The following is a 20,321-nucleotide window of genomic DNA, read 5'->3' as shown; positions in this document are numbered from 1 at the left end:
ACCCAAATGCCCATCAATGACAGACTTGATAAAGAAAATGTGGCACATATACACCATGGAATACTGTGCAACCATAAAAAACGATGAGTTCATGTCCTCTGCAGGGAGATGGATGAAGGTGAAAACCATCATTCTCAGTAAACTATCACAAGAACAGAAAACCAGACATCTCATGTTCTCACTCATAAGTGGGAGTTGAACAGGGAGAACACATGGACATAGGGAGAGGAACATCACACACAGGGCCTGTCAGGTGAGTGCAGGGCTAGGGGAAGGATAGCATTAGGAGAAATACCTAATGTAGGTGACCGGTTGATGGGTGGAGCAAAACAGCAAGGCACACATACACCTAATGTAACAAAACTGCACATTCTGCACATGTACCCCAGAACTTAAAGTATAATTTACAAAAAAAAGTTTATATGTATATATCAAGGATCTGACTACTTCTGACCACTGCTTTTGCTACCATCCACACCCAGTAACACTTATCATCTTTTCTCACCTAATGTATTACAATGGTTTCTAAAGGAAATCCCTACTCACAAGTCAAGTCATATCACCCCTTGGATAAATCCTTCCAGTGACTCTCCATTTCATTCAAAGTCAATGTCAAAGTCCTTACCATGGCCTTCAGGGCCACTGATGAAATGCCTGGCCTGGCCTCTTTCTTTTTCTTCTTCCCTCTCTTTGTCAAAGTCCTTACCATGGTCTTCAGGGCCACTAATGAAATGCCTGGCCTGGCCTCCTTCTTTTTCTTCTTCCCTCTCTTTTGCTCATTGGCCTTAACCACAGTGGTCTTGCTGGACTTTGTACCAGCCAGGCACACTCCTGCCTCAAGGCCTTTGCATTAGCTCTTTGTGCTACATGGAAGGCTCTTTTCCAGATCCCACATAGGTAGGGTGTCCCTAGATCCTGGTTTGCCTGAGAGTCCCTGAATTAATCTGGTTTTGCACTGCTATAAACTTACCACCTGAGACTGGGAAATTTATAAACGAAGAAGGTTTAATTAACTCACAGTTCCGCATGGCTAGGGAGGCCTCAGGAAACTTACAATCATGGCCATAGGCAAAGAGGAAGCAGGCACCTTCTTTACAAGGTGGCAGGAGAGAGAGTGCACACAATGGAAACTGTCACTTTTAAACCATCAGATCTCATGAGAACGCCCTCACCATTGCAAGAACAGTAGCATGGGGGAAACTGCCCCCATGATCCAATCGCTTCCCACCAGGTCCCTCCCTCAACAGATGGGGATTATAATTGGAGATCATATTTGGGTGGGGACACAGAGCCAAACTATATCAGTCCCCACCTGTGCCACTGTCCCAGCATAACAGGCGCAATCTTCAAAGTGTCTCAATTGAGATAATAAATTATATAGTCACCGTACTCACCGTTCATTGCTTCATCTCTTTCAAGTCTGTTCAATCTCACCCACTCACTGAGGACCCTCCGTCCATCGGATTTAAAATTGTAACCCCTACCCTAGTCTCTCTACCTACCTTCCCTGCTTTGTGATTTTTTTTTTTCTCCATGGCCCTTTTCGCCTCCTGATATACTGTTACTTTTTTATTTATTATGTTTTACTGTCTGCCTTCTACTACTACAATGTAAGCTCCATGAAGACAGACATCATGCCTGTTTTATCTTGAATACTGTATCACCTAGAACAGCACCTAGCATAAAGCAGTTCTCAATGAATATTGCTGCATGAATATACACAAATAAGTGCCTAGAGACTTGTTTTCTCACCAGCTATCAAAATGAAGTAAAATAAAAATTTGTCTTCAGGGATTTTGAGGACAAATAAATATTCTACAAAACATTCCTTGAAGACACATAATCCAAAATGCCTTATTATCTAATTAAAATTCATCAACTTGGCCTTTAAAAGTGCTGGAGTTTTAATTTAAGTATTTTCCTGATTTAAATGAACATTTTCATAAACATACACAATTACACAATTATATTGAATATATAGATATGCCAGGATTCCTTTGGTTGAAAGTGATACAAATTTAACTTGAACTTCCTGGACCAAAAATAAAAGGGGGTGGGGAATGTTTATTGGAAGGATACTGTGGATTCTCACAGAACTGAAAAAAATACCAAAGAACCAAACCTTTGTACAGCAGCTTCCAGGATTTTAGAGTCTAGACACAAAAAAGCTTCCAGGATTTTAGGGCCTAGACTCAAAAATTCAAACATAAACAGGATTCTTATTTCTGTCTTCTCTGCTTCTTGCTATATTTGAGCATCATTCTCTCCTATTGCAGACTGACTGTGGAACTCCCAGTTTCTAGCTGTAGTTTAAAAAAAAATAAAACTACTGGGGAAGGACTGACTCTCATAGCCTCCACTGGAATCACATCCACTGTGAGAAGACAGGTTAAAATCCTATGATTGGCTCAGTTTGGTTACAGGACTCCCTCGTCCCCCAGAGCAGTCACTAAGGTCAGAAATGCAGGTTTACAAAATGGCAATAACCCTTCCCACAGGTATAGGAGAGAAAGAGGGAGAGGTACTCTTCAAAAGAAACCAAGTCCTTTTCTCAAAAGAGATGACAGGTGCAGAGGAAACAAAAATGTACTTCAATATTTTATTATATTTTGTAAATGCCACACAATGTTATACTTCATTCTAGAGATTAATAAACCCTAATATAGGATTTGCTCCTAAATGATTATGATTTTTTTCTATACATTGAGTCTCAGATTCAGCACTCTGATAAGCTCCCTGCAATTTTACCACCTAGTAGCCAATTTACTTTGCTTTAAGAAAACATTACCAAAATACTGTACATCCTTTAGTCATAGAAACTCTCTTTTTTAATACATTAAATAATGATATACATTTTCAATTTATCTGTGGTGAATGTTAGGCTATGACAGCTGTGTTTGTTTTTCACGATGTAAAGTGAATGATAATATCTCACAAGCTGATTTATTTCCTTCTTTTCTATCCACAATGATCTCACTATGCTATTTCAGCTTAAAAATATGGATATTGATACACCAGCTGCTTTAACTCTAGAGAATAGCTCTTTCCCATGAACCAACAATTTTACTTAAAAGAGGAGAGAGACAGAAAATAAAGAAACATTTCTCAGGGCCATCTAAACCAAATTTTTAAAAATCCCAAAACCCATATACGCTTTGACAGCATTGCAAGATTTCTTTTGTTAGGGTACAAGATACAGAAATTCCCATGAAAATAACAAATCAATTAAAGCATGTATTCTCCTAATTAAAGTTGTCATTGTTATTTTCATGTTGTTAATAGAAAAAAAATCTCATCCACATTCCCAATTAAATGTGCTGCATAACTTGTGCAAAGCAAGTACTATAAATTGATCTAAAAGGCTGTGGATGGTATGTAGCATATGTTTTTTGGATTTTGTTTTGTTTTATGTGGCTTTTTTTACTTTAGAGGAACCTAACAGATTTTATCTTCGTTTAGAAAATCATGCATGCAGGGCCTGAAGCAATGATTTATGCTATGGTATAATATGTTTTTGACACAAAAAGTACTTGTCAAAAATGCAAGACACAAGAGCAACTATTCTAAGTGTTTTAAGAGGCGAAAGGAATATCTGACTTTCAGTCAATAATATATTTGACATAAATAATGATTGAAAACTGACAGTTACAAGATATGATTTAGATGCTTCAATTTCCTGCAAATAAAAAGGTAAGAAATAAGCATTTTGTATTTTATAGTTATTTTTCTGTGATGTGATTGAACTGCTTTACACTGCAACAAGCATTATAATTGTATTAGTAACTGGTGAGTCATATCATGAATAACATATTTAATTGAATACTTGTTTTCATAGTATAGCTGCAACTCTGCCTTGATTTGGCACTATAGAAGAATAGGTTTAATCTTTCATCTTCCATCTGTTTTTTTCTGAGTAATTTTATATTTAAAAACATACCAAAAGAAAAACCATGAGGCTACGTAATGATGGAGAGTTTTAACTAGTTATGGTCAGTAAAAATGATGAACATTAATTTTGGAAAATGTGACTCTTCTGAACCTCGAAGAAAGACAGTATACTTTCATAAAACCAAAGATAAATGCCTGTTCTAAGTGGCTCTAGGAAAATCATGCCATCACAAAATATTTTTCTCAAAAGACTCATAATCTGCTTTGGGACTTCAAAACTTCCCATTTGTATATATTGACTCCCTCACTCCAATGCAGTAATATACTTCCCACATTACTGATGTTGTCCATTGGCCAGACTTGCTTTGTTTGCAGACTTTTGTTGTTAGCAGATGTTTTGTGAGAAGAGGCCTTAAATATGCTCATGTAATTTGGGCTTGGCTATAGTGCTCTGATGATCTGCCTGAGAAGCATACCCTGGGAAGCTGCACACCCTTCAGCCTAAGCCTATCAGAAATCACGTACATAGTTAACCTGAATCCAATCTATAGCCTGGACTGAAAGCCATCTGAACCACTATTGGAAACAGAGCCATCCAGCTGAGTCCTTCATAGATTGGCCAAACTATGGTTAACCTGAAGACCTGTGAACAAGAAAATTATATGCTTGTTGGAAGACACTGATTCAGGGAATGGTTTGTTAAGGCAATAGCTGACTGATACAGACAGGCTGCCTTAGCATAGTATGGTTAAGAGTGCAGACTGTACGCCTAAAGTCCTTTATGTCAAATCTCTACAATTTGTCAGCTATGTTTCCTTGTATAAGTTATTTAAATCATGCCTCAGTTTTTTCACTTGTAAAATGGGATGATGATAATATCAATCTCATGCAGTTAATATTTTTAAAGTTCTTAGAACAGTCCCTGGTACATAGCATCCTCCGAAATAGTATATACTGGATCAATAAAATAAACCTCATTAACCCATAAATGTGTCCCCTAAAGACCTCTATCAAGGACATGATGGTTTCTATATTTGTTGCTTCTGCCAGAGGGTGCTTGATTCTCCAGAGACTGTCTCCAGCATCATCAGGAGTTCGTGTTACATAATACTTAAGAGTTCCATATGTTGAAGACTTTCTTCTGATGAGTCAGATGACCTGGATTTGAATTTTTGTTTCACTGTCTAAGCACTGTGCCAGACACTGAGTTTCAATTTCCTTATCAGTAAAGTAGGTACCATAATAGCTCTGAGCCCTGCAGTTATCAGGATTATATTAGATGCTCTATAGAAAATCTTTTAGTACAATATTTATTGCATTGCAAAGACTTAATAAATGTTAGTTGTCCTTAATTTGCTCAAACAATTTTAGGAACTACAAGGTCACTTTTAGCTTATTAAGAAGTGGATTTTAACTTCAAAGTGTTGTTTACCTAAATTCATTAAAAGGTACCCTGCTACTTCAAATCTCTTCAGCCTTTATTTTCATTTTGTTCTCATTTATCATTATAATAAAAATCATAAAAATGATTCTTGTTATTATGTCTGTGTTATCTTCACTTTATTTTTATGTAAATAATGTTGTCTCTACCTTCTATTTACTAACACTATTTCTCTTATTAATCAAAAAGAGCCCTCAGATCACATTCATTTCAATGGAAATTTAATTTAAAAGGTAAGAAATGTAGATTATGTAAAATACTAAGCCACAATGTGTGCATCTTTTACATGAAAATAACCCTAATTTCCCTGCTTGACTGAGAAAAGAAATAAAAAGAATGATTGCTATAAATCAGGAAAAATTCATAACTTGCTGGAGGTGTAACAGCTGTTGATTTAAGGTCTGCATCTTCGATAACACAATGCTGCTGGGAAGATAACATCTTTTTGACAAAGCTGTGAACATAAAAATTACAAGGCTATACTCGACATTTAAATATTTTCTCCATATCACTTAGACAAAAAAATTTCTTTAATTCACTTATACTAAAATCTGTTTGAAGTTTATTGTATCTCATCAGCAAGTTTTATAATAAAATTTAGTGTTTTCTTGTTTCATAGGTATATAGTAGATGTGTCATATCACAAATAAAAATAAATTATCCTCAGTTTAGAGAAATGGTCTACTGTTGTGTACAAGTAGTTCCTACCATTAGCAATACAACACAGAATTGGGCATACACTCGGGATATTATTCGTTTCTTTTCTTATCAGCTAGAACTAGGTGATTGAAAAATTAGGTGACAAAACAAAGCAAGTATTGCATTGGCTGAAAAAAAAAATCTTCAAAGTGGAATCTTGAAAAAAAGTGGAATCTTTTAAAAGAGAATAACTTTGCCAAGCATTTGGAAACAATAGCAGAGTTTTTATTTATCTAGAGGTTGCTATATTATTTATTGTACATGTTCGTGTACTGTTGACTCACAAACTATAAAATTTTATGCTGAGGTTTTGTGTTTCTTATTTATCAGTGAAATGCACTGAGAACATCATCAAATACCTGGGATAATGCTAAGTAATGGCCTTGTCTACTCACTCTTCAACAAAACCCAGTGTGCTTCCTTTCTTTTATGAATTGCATTTACCTTGGAAAACAAATTTGCTTCTTCTTATTAAAGTTTTTTAATGCTTCTGTCTTTTACCTAAGACCATCTTGCAATGTCACTGTAACACCTGTGTGCCCCAGCCCTTTAGTCATAGCCATCTCGAGTCACTTCTTTGAATGTTCATATAAAATGATTTGACTCCCCACACTACATGCTTGAGGAAATACAAATCCCTTTCTGCCCCACTTAAGAATTAGGGCAGAGTTGCCTACAATTCTTCTGGATACCTTTCATTCCAATTTTACTCTGAATTCCTGCTCTGGCTTAATTCTTGATTCATAAGAGTGGTTTCTCCTGGAGCTCCCACCTTCTCGGCACCATTTCATCCCAACTTGGACAGTACTCCTGGTTCATTGACTGGAGCTCTATTACTAAAGGTTGTGTGTATTACAGAGTGTTATTGGAGGCTTGGGGAGAATGGAAAATGGAAAACAGCTTTAAATTGAATGTTGACCATCACTTCTCATTCACTTACTCATTCACTAACAAATATTTATTAAGCTCTTATCCTGTACAGGCACTATTCAAGATCATGGAGCTACAGAAGTGAACAAAACAGATTAAATCCCTTGCTTTGATAGCGTTTGGAGTCCATTTATTCAAGAGAGATAATAAACAAAATAAATTAGTAAAATAGATAAGTTAGAGAGCAGTGTTTTCAAAAGAAATAAAGCAGAGAAGGCAGAGAAACTGTAGGAAGGGGTGCACTTTTAGGTAGAGTGGTAGGGGAAAGATTTACTGTAAAGGTGTTATTTAGAAAAAGACATGAAGGAAATAAGGGAAGAAGTCATGGGGAAATGTTTGGAAGAGTGGTTTAGGTAGCGGAAAATAGCAAACGCAAAGGTCAGAGCCTCCCTGGAATACTAGAGTTCTAGCAAAGAGAATGCTAGGGTTGAGCTCTCAAATTTCTCACCACCTAGACCCTTCTCCTGATTCTAGAATTCTGCGTTAACTCTATTATTTTTGTTATTTTCTGTATTCTTGGTGCTCTGTTATCTGGGCCCTCACTGACTAGGGAGAGACTACCCTTCCTAGATGCAGTCAGTTCTTAAAAATAGCAAACTATTCACCTTGGAGTGCACTTTTTATACACAAACTCACCAAACCAAAGCCCATATTCCAGCACCTCCTGTATCTGACTTTTACACACCCGGAGGCAGCATTCCTCTGCCTCGATTACCCTAGGGCCAGGTACCAGACAAGGAGGGCCCACCTCTATAGGCCAGAGCCTGCTGAAGTTATTCAGACTGTCCAATCTGAAGCCTGCTGAGCAGCTCACCTGCCTGGCCCATTCCTTCCTGTGAGAAGCACAGTAAAGACTCTGTCTGTGCCTGCCTTTAATCATTCTATCTCCTGACTGACGCTGGCACTTCCCATGTGGCCCTGCATGGCCTGGTCTGCCCCTCCTCTTGAGAACCATGAGCAACAAACTATCTTTTCAGTAGCAGTTGTCTCTTTATCTCTTGGCCCCACCATACCTGAATAAAACCAAAATTCCAAGTACATTTTCAAACAAGTCCCTACCTAGCAGCCAGTAGACAACTTACAAATTGATTTTATTCCTCAACAGAGAAATAGGGGTAGTTTTCTTTCCATTCAGACTAGGTCTTGGGTCTACCATAACTAAAAGGCACATTAATTAGCTCTCCTACACAAAATAAAAGTTTTCCTTATGGCAGAATAATTCTACTCCAGCTCTGATTATACAACTATCACCCCTTGTCATCACTCCATAGCCTTACTCAAGTTGTCCACATCGTTAACTCTTTAATATAAGTGGTGCTTCCTAATCAGATGTCATCCACCACCTAAATAATAAGCAGTATGTTCAGCAAGGAGGTAACCAAATCTGAGCTAAGCATAGTCTTTCCAGAAGATCTTGTGACCCAAGAAAATGGGTAGTTTTTTTTAGAAGTAACCACCTTCAGACCATAGAAGTTGGTTTCCCTGGAGATTCTATGTTCTGCGTTTTCTGGGCTCTAAGAAAAACACCTGTTTGGTTTGATAACACAAAAGCAGCTAAGGCAGGAATGGCCTTATGGGCCACTCCAAACTCTGATGGGAATTTAATAAGTTAGTTTCCTAAACCATCGGACAACAGAACTCTTATCAAGCTTAATGTTCCTCCAAAAGGGTGGGGGGGACTTCCTTAAGCAAGTAAATTTTGTCAATACTGCATAATATGTTTTTCAAACTTGGATATTGGCACATTAGACTGTGATTTGAGAGGGAGGGGAAGGTAACTAAATGCTAGAACTTATAAAAACCTGATCCCAAATGTTACAGTTGTCTCAGTGACTAGAGAAACATTCAATATTTTGGTTGCTTTTGTGTGTAATGATTTTTCTTTTATTTTCATGCCTGTCCTTGGTCGTAACAAAGAAATATGTTTTTATGTACTTCTAATGTTTTTATCAAAAGACAGTTAAAACTCTTATATGCTAAATTTCTACCTAGTATGTGAATTAATTCTATGGGAATGACATAGTTCTGATATCCAAGTGTTGATAAATGTCCAAATTCCAAAATGACAATATCATTTTTGTTACTTCTTTTTCACGGTTTATATTAATACTTGATCCTAAAATAACCCAAGTATGTTATTTTTCATTTACATTTCTACACAGTGATGAAAACGGAATAATGATTCATAGTAACAGTATGTTTGCCTTAAATAGAGTTTTATGCTACATTACCGTATTTTCTAGTTTATAAGCTTAGGCAGTTTATAAGGCACAATCAACTTTTATAAGTATATTTGGCTGGAGTGGAATTTTATAATAAGGACAGTAGAAAGAAAATGCATCTCCCTACTCTGATAAGGTCGATGGGTCTTTCTGTGTCCTGAGAGCTTTTGCAATCAGCCACTCCGGGAAAAGCTTAGGGTTGTGAGTGGGGAGCTCTGGAATTTGTTAAAATATCAGTTTACTGTACCATCAGAGGATTTCACCATCTAGTAGCAGCTACTGCAAATTTTAGCCAGTTACTCTGAATGAGATTTATTTTGGGTGTGTGGCTGAACAATTTACTTCTGTAGACAGCTTTTATGTGACAGAGTGAATTTCCATATTCTAAATTGACTATGATGTGATTGATACATTAGAAAACATGTTTTGCAAAACACAGATTATTGGTTATATCAGGATCAGGTCTTGTTGCCAATGCATTCATGTAAGAAGTAAAATTGAAGCAACTGTTACAACAGCTGCTTTCTTTATTATAATAGATGTAATAAGGATGATAAGAATGTATGGAAGCACTGTGCTGGTGGTATAGTTAATAGTGATGAGAAAACAAACAGCATTATTAATGACCCAAACCTACATAGGGTCTAAGGTAATACTTAGTAAAATTCCTTCAGAGAATACAATTTTAGTTTTGCAAGTTGTTTGTTTGTTTGTTTGCTTGTTTTTTTTTTTTTTTTTTTTTTTTTTTACAACTCTTTAGGTCTTAAGGCCCTTTTGTTCTCACGAGCACAACAGTTTTTATAACACAACTTTTGATAACTCAGGAGTTTTGTAGGAACACAACCATCAGGTGGTGGCAGACCACAGACCCTCTTGCTAGCACATCTAGAGACTGACAATATTTGTGTCATTTCTTATATTGTAAAAATATTTATTTGCCCATGTCTCTTAAAATGAATACTGACTTATCACATTTGAGAAGTCCATTCTGACCTGTAACATGGTATTAGCATCTCACCTATCTCCTCTTTTGACAGTTCTCATTATCTTTAAAGACCAATTGTTCTTCTAGGGTGCATTAAGAAGTTTTCCACCTCCCTCTTCCTCACCTCATAGATTGCTGCTAAATCTCATCTCCCTTTTTTATGTATAACTTTATTTCAAGCTATGTATCAGTATAAATAGTTAAGCTAATTTTAATTAAAATATTAAGTAAGCTTTCATATGGTATTAAGCAAACGATTTTAGTAAAGTCCAGTTATATTACATCTACTGAATTCCCTTCATCCACTTTGCAATTTGATTAAAGGCATGCAATTCAATGTCTGACATGATCTGTTCTGTATCAGCCCATGCTGCTTATCGCCCAGGCTTTCACTACTCTCTGGATGCATATTGATATGGTTTGGCTGTGTCCCCACCCAAATCTCATCTTGGATCATAGCTCCCACAATTCTCACATCATGGGTGAGACCTTGTAGGAGGTAGTTGAATCATGGGGGCAGGTCTTTCCCATGTTGTTCTCATGATAGTGAATAAGTCTCATGAGATCTGATGGTTTTAAAAAGGGGAGTTCCCCTGCACAAGCTCACTCATGTCTGCTACCATATAAGACATGCCTTTTCTCCTCCTTCATCTTCTGCTATGACTGTGAGGCCTCCCCAGCCATATCAAACTATTAGTCCATTAAACTTCTTTCCTTTATAAATTACCAGTCTTGGGTATGTCTTTATTAGCAGCATGAGAATGGGCTAATGCAGACATTAGTACCAGGAGTGGGGTACTGTGTAAAGATACCTGAAAATGTGAAAGCGACTTTGGAATTGGGTAACAGGCAGAGGTTGGAACAGTTTGGAGGGATCAGAAAAAGACAGGAAGATGTGGGAAAGTTTGGAACTCCCTAGAGACTTGTTGAATGCTTGTGACCGAAATGCTGATAGTGATATGGACAATGAAGTCCAGGTTTAGGTGGTCTCAGATGGAGATGAGGAACTTGTTGGGAACTGGAGAAAATGTGACTCTTGTGATGCCTGAGCAAAGAGACTAGCAGCATTTTTCCCCACCCTACAGATGTGTGGAACTTTGAACTTCAGAGAGATGATTTTGGATGTCTAGCAGAAGAAATTTCTAAGCAGCAAAGCATTCAAAAGATGACTTGGATATTGTTAAAAGCATTCAGTTTTATTCATTCACAAAGATATGGTTTGCAGTTGGAACTCATGTTTAAAAGGAAAGCAGAGCATAAAAATTTAGAAAACTTGCAGCCTGATGATGCAATAGACAAGAAAACCCCATTTTCTGAGGAGAAATTCAAGCCAGCTGTAGAAATTTGTACAAGTAAAGACAATGGGAAAAATGTCTCCAGGGCATGTCAGAGGCCTTCACAGCAGGACCTCCCATCACAGGCCCAGAGGCCTAGGAAGGAAAAAATGGTTTCCTGGACCAGGACCAGGGCCTTCATGCTTTGTGCGGTCTCTGGACTTGGTCCCCTGCATTCAAGCCATGACTAAAAGGGGTCAACATCCAGCCCAGGTCATTGCTTCAGAAGGTACAAGCCCCAAGCCTGGGAAGCTTACATGTGGAGTTGGGCCTCTGATTGCACAGAAGTAAAGAATTGAGGTTTGGGAACCTGCACCTAGATTTCAGAGGCTGGATGGAAATGTCTGGCTGTCCAGGTAAAGATGTGCTACAGGGGCAGAGCCCTCATGGAGAACCTCTGCTAGGGCAGTGAGGAAAAGAAATGTGGGGTTGGAGCCCCCACACAGAGTCCCCACTGGGGCACTATCTAGTGGAACTGTAAGAGGGACACTGTCCTCCAGACACCAGAATGGTAGATCCACTGACAGCTTGCACTGTGCACCTGGAAAAACTGCAGACACTCAATGCCAGCCCATGAAAGCAGCCAGGAGGGAGTCTATATCCTGCAAAGTCACAGGGTCAGAGCTGCCCAAGCCCATGGGAGCCCACATCTTGCGTCGGCATGATCTGGATATGAGACATGGACTCAAAGAAGATCATTTTGGAGCTTTAAGATTTGACTACCCCCTGGATTTCCCGGAATTGCGTAGGTCCTGTAGTCCTGACACTTTGGCCAATTTGTCACATTTGGAATGGCTGTATTTACCCAAAGCCTGTACACCATTGTATCTAGGAAGTAACTAACTTGCTTTTGATTTTACAGGCTGATAGGCAAAAGGGATTTGCTTTGTCTCAGATGAGACTTTGGACTGTGGACTTTTGAGTTAATGCTGAATGAGTTAAGACTTTGGGACACTGTTGGGAAGGTATGATTGGTTTTGAAATGTGAGGACATGAGGTTTGGGAGGGGCCTGGGGCAGAACAATATTGTTTGGCTGTGTCCCCACCCAAATCGCATCTTGGATTGTAGCTCTCACAATTCCCACATGTCATGGGAGGGACCTGGTTAGAGGTAATTGAATCACAGGGGTGAGTCTTACCCATGCTGTTCTTGTGATAGTGAATAAGTTTCATGAGATCTGATGGTTTTATAAAGGGGAGTTTCCCAGCACAAGCTCTCTCTTGCCTGCCACCATGTAAGACACCCCTTTGCTCTTCTCCTTCGTCTTCTTTCGCGACAGTGATGCCTTCCCAGCCATGTGAGTCCATTAAACTGCTTTCCTTTATAAATTACCAGTCTCAGGTATGTCTTTATTAGCAGCATGAGAAAAGACTAATACACATATATAACACTTTTTTTTCTTAATATCTACTCTGTTATTTTGCTAAGAACTTAAGATATTAATAGCCAGGAAGGGTTTATTTCTTTCTTTCTAAAATATTTTTATCTTGGTTGTTGTTTCCATTGTTTTTGAAATGCTTTTGTTATCCCAATCCCAAGAAATATTTCCCAATGGAAACATAAATGCCATGGGAAATTTTCCTGGTGACTAAGGGTGCTTTATTTAAACCAAAGGTGCTTAATTGCTGTGTTCCACATATTCATTTTTCAGCCTATTGAGTTCAAGTAGCTTATTGATGTTATCATTAATCTTAGGTACCATTCTTATCTTTTCAGCTAATTATTATCTGATAGAATCATAACAAAAATCTGTAGTTTCTCAGCCATGTGCCAGTTCAATTAGAGGTTAAGTTTGTCTGTTGTTCATTTTAGAGTACCTCTAAATACTTTATGCCAACTCCATGACATATTAAATTATGCCAGCCTCAGCACATTTAAATGATGATTCTATTTATCACTTTAGTGTACTCTTTATTGCAATAAGTCAAATAATTACTATTTGGTCTCTAGAATTCACAAATCAGCAATGAGGCTTATAGTCTGTTTATTTTATATAAGCTAAAGATCATGACTTGAATTTCTACTAAACAGAAGTAATTTATATTTTAGTAATATAACTATTTTTCTATTCAAATATGCTGCAGTTAAAATTAATTGACCCAATTTTAAAGAGTTTCCCCAAAATAAAAAATATTGTTTCCATACTTTTGTATATATAGGAGTTTAAAGGGAATGAGAATGTTAACAGCAAGGAATAGCACTAATCCCTTTAGAAATTCTCAGGAGTGAACAAGGTAAGGCGTTCATGCTAATGTGAGCAGTTTCTCCTCATACACAAAGGGCTAAGAATGCTATGTTTCCTTTTTATATCAAATCTAATCTACCTCCAGAACCTCATTTGCCATGGTCAGCGATGTCAGTCATTTTAAATGGCTTCCTTCCCTCTCATAGAAGCTTATAAAGGCCCCTGAGCTTACAAAATCCTGTGGAAATAAAGGAGAGCTCCTGGTCTCAGTTGAAATGCTCATCATGCCTATGCACACCCAAAGGTGGACTGTTCTGCAGATAGCATTCATATCATTAGCATCCAGCTAATCTGTGGTCCCCATAGGACAACTTTTGGTATACAATCCTCGCTGACACCTAGACAAATATCATCCGGGGAGTCATGACACCTCTTAGACACTACTCTCTGGTGCGATCCCAGTCTTCACCACACAAATGAACAATCAGCCTCTGGTTCCTTCTTCTCTGAGGAATTCTCCTACTTCCTGAAAGGTCAAACCTTCATTTCTCCAACCCCTGGGAAAAATACAAACACCTAGCCTTTCTTTTCATGGCCCTGTTTTAATGGCACATCATGAAACTTCAAACTTCAGGACCACAAAAGAAATTACCTTTTTTCCTGGTATCTTTAGGAATACGATAACTGATCTCCCACCTTCCAAGGAGAATGGTGTGATTATAAACAGAAAAGAAAGAAACAATACAGTTGACCCTTCACATATTACTACATTAAATGCTTAATAACTCACATTTTATACAAGGAAGCCAACACAATTATTTTTTCCAAATAATTGTCACAGTCATGAAAGAAGACAAAGGAGAAGAGCAAAGGGATGTTTTATCTGGTGGCAGGCAAGAGAGAGCTTGTGCAGAGAAACTCCCCTTTATAAACCATCAGATCTCTTGAAAAGCTTTTGAATGAATTTTAGTGTTTGTGCTTAAAGCTCTTACTTCATCATCCCATTACCTATTCCTATTTCCTGGCTTTCTTCTGTCTTTCCACTGGCTTTTCTCTAACTTTCTGGATAGTTGGAGATGAATTAATGCTATGTGAGAAGCAGATGCACTAGGCTTTTAATAAATAATAGATTTTTATATGTAATGGTGATAAATATTATTTGAGCAATTCACTTGGTTAGAGGGTGTGCTGCTTATGAGGCTAATGTTGCACATTCATTCCTTATCTGAGTCAATTAACTTCATAGACAGAAATATCTTTCTGCAAGTCTGCATCTCTAACTACAGCCAACAGAGTAATTCAACATGATCACTAGAAAAAAAATTTAGAGAACATTTCTTGACAGTTGGTCAATTACATCATTTTAGTATATGACAGACAGCATACTATTATATTATTACTTGCCAGGAAGAGGTGTATTTCTCTGAAGAACTCCAGTGCTTCAAGAATAGGAAAGTTTACTTAAGATCAATGCAAATGGAGTTTGTGCTATTAGTATCAAAGTAAACCTAAAATTATTTAGATCCAGTATTAATAAATAAAATTGAATAAACATTTGATTTAAAATATGAAGTGCTGAGTGAGATAATGAGTATTTTAAAGAGAGGGGAGGTTAACATGATTTAAAATGTAACTATTTGTGTAGTTGCATTAGCAGAGAGATATAGCTAATAATCATACCACTGAAAATCTTTATAACTCACTTTAATGCTTTAAGGTGGTTTATAAAATACATATGCTGCAAAATACTCATTAGTATAAAACTGTATCCTAGCAGTTAATTTTGTTGTTACTGAATTATAGCTTGTTGATTGCTATCTTTGAGTAGCTCATAATGGCAATCTAGGGGAACCCCCAGTGTGAAGAAAACCTGAAGAAAATCCCACTCTTTCATAAGGATGCAGAACTTACCACTACCTCTAAAAAGTAATCTCTCCCACAACCCTCTCTTGGGGAATCATGTGGCATCTGATGCTCTCACAACCAAATTCCAAGCAAAACATAATAATATTTTGCAGTCACCAAAGTCCAGTTAGTGACATGGAGCAAATTGGTATGAATAGGATATAATATTGAGAGATCAACCTGACTGGCTGACCTTCCCATATCACCATACCCATTATTCCTGAGCACCACAACCTATAGCCTTTTCTTGGGTAGACATCATCTGTAAAGGTCCAGAGATTTTTAGCAGTTTATAATCCTAACAGCTCTGGTTCTAGTCTACCTAGCAGGGTTCCTTCATATTTGTAACCACAGTTTGAAATAGATACATGCATAGATAGATTATAGATAGATAGACAGATAGATAGATAGATAGATAGATAGATAGATAGATAGATAGATAGACAGACAGACAGACAGACAGACAGATAGGACACATATACATAATTCATTCTAGGGATTTGATGCAAGGAGAAGGAGATTATACCATGTGTTCCATTTGCAATCTTAAAACTGGAAGTATAGAGTTCGTTTGTCCCAACAGAAGAAAAAATAATTAATTCACAAACAGATGGCCGGATGCAGTGGCTCATGCCTGTAATCCCAGCACTTTGGAAGGCCAAGGCAGGTGGATCATGAGGTCAGGATTTTGAGACCAGCCTGGCCAACGTGGTGAAACCTCATCTCTACTAAAAATACAAAAATTAGGCGGGTGTGATGGCGGGAGCCTGTAAGCCCAGCTGATCAGGGGGCTGAGGCAGGAGAATTGCTTGAACCTGGGAGGCAGAGGTTGCAGTGAGCTGAGATCGCATCACTGCACTCCAGCCTAGGTGACAGGGCAAGACTCCATCTCAGGGAAAAAAAAAAACAGGTAAAATTTTTAATGTTTTGTGTCTGTACATGAAGTGATAAAAGCACAAGGGAAAAGAGGATACAAAATAAGACATAAATCAAGTATGAAGTTTGTACATATAAAGTATTCTGTGCTATCTCATCAACTTCCTGGACACAGGCCAGAAATGTGACTCTAGGCTTTCATTTGCCCCACATAGAAGGAAACATGATTAGATACATGACTGAAAGTGAGTAGGACTCAGGAGAAGCTGAAGTATCCCAATACTGGGTCAGAAATAAATGTGCCCCATTAGTCTGCATAGAAAGAACTCATGAGATATGAATAGTACCTTCAATATTACATTTGTGGAAAATACAATGTTAAATTTTAGGGTAAATCAGTGACATTATGCTAAAATTTAATTCAGTGAAAGCAGCATTCAATGCACAAGTGAGATGATCTGGCTTCATTCAGGAAAGAAAAAATCAAGATGTTGTGTTTCCCACAAGAAAGAAACCATCCCTTAGATAATATTTTGGAAATTTTGAGAGGTTTTTATTATTGTTGTTGTTGTTCTCACTGTGATTGTTGGGCATTAAAGGCATTCTGTAGGAAGGAACCAGAAGTTCCAGATGTCCTGCGATGCACAAGAGAGTCCCACTCAGTGAAGATTTGTTTCACACCTTCATAATTCCAGTATGTTCTGCTAGACATGCAGATACTGAATACACGTCCTGACGTGTGGTAGCATTCCAGAATGAGAAATACGTTTTCTCTGTTATTTCTTCACTGACCAACCTATGCCATAAGATAGAAACTATTTTCATACTATATTTACAAGTAATACTAGCTCATTTGCTAACTCTAAAAATCCTCCATTTTGACAGTTTGTAATTTGTGATGGCATGTTATCCCTATCTTGTCAAGGTTTTTTTTTATTTTTCTCTTACCATTTACAAGTAACTCAGGCTATTATTACTTACCATTCCACTAGTTTTAATTAGGGCCCACCCATTCTTCTGCCCTTTAAATTTTCTTCCTATATAGAGAATGGCTTCTGGGTTTTTAAAAATCTTAAATCCAAATATTCATCATAACTAGTAGCAAGAATGTGACTATTTCATTATGTTTTCTAGTATAATCATGTCAGAGCACTTACATATTAATATGTATTGCATATTATTTCATTATAAACTTCATTATGTTCCTTCTCCTTTATTTTATAGTTAGAGCATTGTATTGTTCTTTCAAATTTCTGTTCCTTTAAAAATTAAATATGCTATTTTATAAAATTTCATTATCTCTGAATTTCATTTCATGATTTAAAAAAAGAAACAATACAAAGTATTGTTTTTAAAAGAGGGCACTGGATATGACAGAGTTGAAGGTCACTTGTAGAGATGAAGAATGTTTGCAAGGAAAATAGACTCACCTCTCACTTCCTGATTGGATATACCCTTATGTAGCATATTAGTTGATCCACATTGTGTATGTAGGTAAACAGTGGGGGAGAAGTTAGAATGAAATAGTGAGAGAGAAAAGAACGATCAGTGGGCTGGCCTGCACTCTTATCATTTGAAGTGGCAAGAATTTAAGTCTCACTGAGTTTCATTGAGAGGGAACACCATAGAAAATAACCAAAGAGGCTGCCTGACAAAGAGGAAAGCCCCAGCCGTGCGAGGCTTGGGTGTGCCACTGGGATCCAAGACTGATGGTACTTGGATGAAGTCTTGCAGGAGCACATCTCCCATGTCAGGGATGATTCAGTAGTGACTCTGCCCTGGAGCCAGGGTTGAGTGCCCCCTATACAGAAGTCATCAACTATAAAGGGAAGACTGCAATAGTGTGACTTAAACAGGAGATATTTCTCCTTCACCCATCCTTTACACCTTGCCTCAATACCCCAAGGGATAGAGTAGCACAAAGAAAAAAAAAAAAAAAAAAAAAGGAGGAAGAAAAATGATAGGTTCTGTTCCCTTTCTTAGCAAGAATCTCTACCTGGCCAAGGGTGAATTAGAGGCTATGCAGTGCTTTGAGCTGGATGCGAGATAGAATCCTTAAAGTGAACCTTGTACACCTGAAAGGGACTTAAATCAATGAGATCTGTCCAAATTCTACATAATGGATGAATATGGGCATGTCAAGTAAGCATGTTTGAAGTCAATTATTGGAGAAAATTAAGATCTTTTAAATCTATATATCACTGAGTTCATATTACCAAATATACTGATTAAGATAGGTAGATAAATTTCTATCACATTAACAGTTCTGTAATTTGGGGTTAGAAAATATTTATCTTTTTAAAAAAATTGAATAAGGAAGATTCTATGTGCACTGAGACAGAACTATGATCTTACATGAATATGGACAGAATCAGAGCCCAATATTCAAAGTTGTCCTTGAACAATTATGGTAAAAGATGCTCTTCCCTGCCTGCCTTATTTGGTTTGAGCTTTTAAGTCAACTGTGAATAAGCTTTACCAGTGAGAGTATCAGGGTTTCTACAAAGTTCAGAGCTGTTAACCTTGGGTTGTAAAACCAGGAAAAATAAATCTCCAGATGTCCTCTGGATGGCAAGCTTCCACGATATCATCACCAATTTCAGATCCCAGGAGACTATACTGTACAATCTGCCTTCATTTTCTGATTTTACAGCTAAACTCGGGTCTTCCCACAAGGATTAATTACACCTGAAATTTTTTAAAGCCATAAAAGGAGACTATAAGAATATTTAAATTTGATGGGATCCCAGATTGCCTCTTGTAATTTCTTTCTCAGTTCACTATGCTGACTTGGTGAGAAGTTTTGGGCAGTACAGCAACACTTTTTATATAGGGCCCATCACCACAGTGCTATGTGAATAGAACTTGTCTTAGGTTATCAGCAGCCCTTTGGTGAAAGATATTAATAAAAGGAGGAGCTTCATCTTTGGCGCCTGAGGCAGAAGTTTTTTAAGGGGTCAGATGGCAACAAATTATCTTCTGTGGTATTCCTTTCCACCAAAAACTCAAGTAACCTTTGCACTCCAAATGGTAGAGGTGCAGGCTGGCTGAAATTCACAAAGCCTGGAAATTTCCCCTATTCTCCTTATCCCACAGATCTCCCTAGGACTGCTATGAATGCAAATAGGGGTCTGAAACAATCCTGAAAGGGATTTAACACATGGAAAAGGATTGCTTACTCAGCCCGTGACATCCACATGAAGGATAGTAGTAAGTCAAAAGAAACAAGTGCTATAATGTAGAATGGAGGTTCTCAAAATGTGTTCCTCAGACCAGTAGTATCAATATCACCTTGGAACTTACTAGAAATGCAAATTCTCATCCTCTTATCCCCGGATATAACAAATCAGAAACCCAGCCAAAGATCCAGAAATCTCTGTTTTAAGAAGCCCTCCAGGTGATTCTGACACATGCTAACATTTGAAAATCATTGATCTATGATGCCAGTTATCATTATAGAGAGATGAGGAGACTTTCCCTCAGATTTATCCAAGAGGTCCCAGTCAGCAACCTGCGACTTAGTGTGGCAGGCTGTATTTTGCAAAGATGGCTGGAACAATCTCTCTCATTCCACATGCTCTTCTTACCAGGAACAATCTCTCTCATTCCACACACTCTTCTCACCATGATATTGACAACCCTTCCATCAGAAAAGCACATCTATGTCCTCTACCCCTGAATCTGGACACACTTTTTTTTCAGTGTTAACCAAGAGAATGTGGCAGAAATGATGCTGTGAGACTTCTATAGCTCAGTAACAAAATACAATTTAGTTTCTGTCTTCCTTGCTGAAATACTTGTTCCTGAAGCCTTCAACCACAATGTAAGAAATTGGAGTCCCTGAAGCTTCCACAT

The 20,321-nt window shown here is 37.7% G+C and overlaps 1 long non-coding RNA gene across 1 annotated transcript in view; it reads right to left on the bottom strand.

The window, feature by feature from the left end:
* Positions 1-5,703: 5,703 nt before the first annotated feature.
* The window catches only part of LOC103875845, a 90,662-nt gene continuing 76,044 nt past the window's right edge, over positions 5,704-20,321 (bottom strand). The window contains exon 4 of the long non-coding RNA XR_634817.4: positions 5,704-5,783. This is a non-coding gene — a long non-coding RNA (uncharacterized LOC103875845). The remainder of the gene's footprint in view (positions 5,784-20,321) is intronic.

Source organism: Papio anubis, chromosome 9 (assembly GCF_008728515.1).
Source record: "Papio anubis isolate 15944 chromosome 9, Panubis1.0, whole genome shotgun sequence".
In the NCBI taxonomy this organism is placed as follows: Eukaryota; Metazoa; Chordata; class Mammalia; order Primates; family Cercopithecidae; genus Papio; species Papio anubis.
This window is presented reverse-complemented; position numbering and strand designations above follow the sequence as displayed.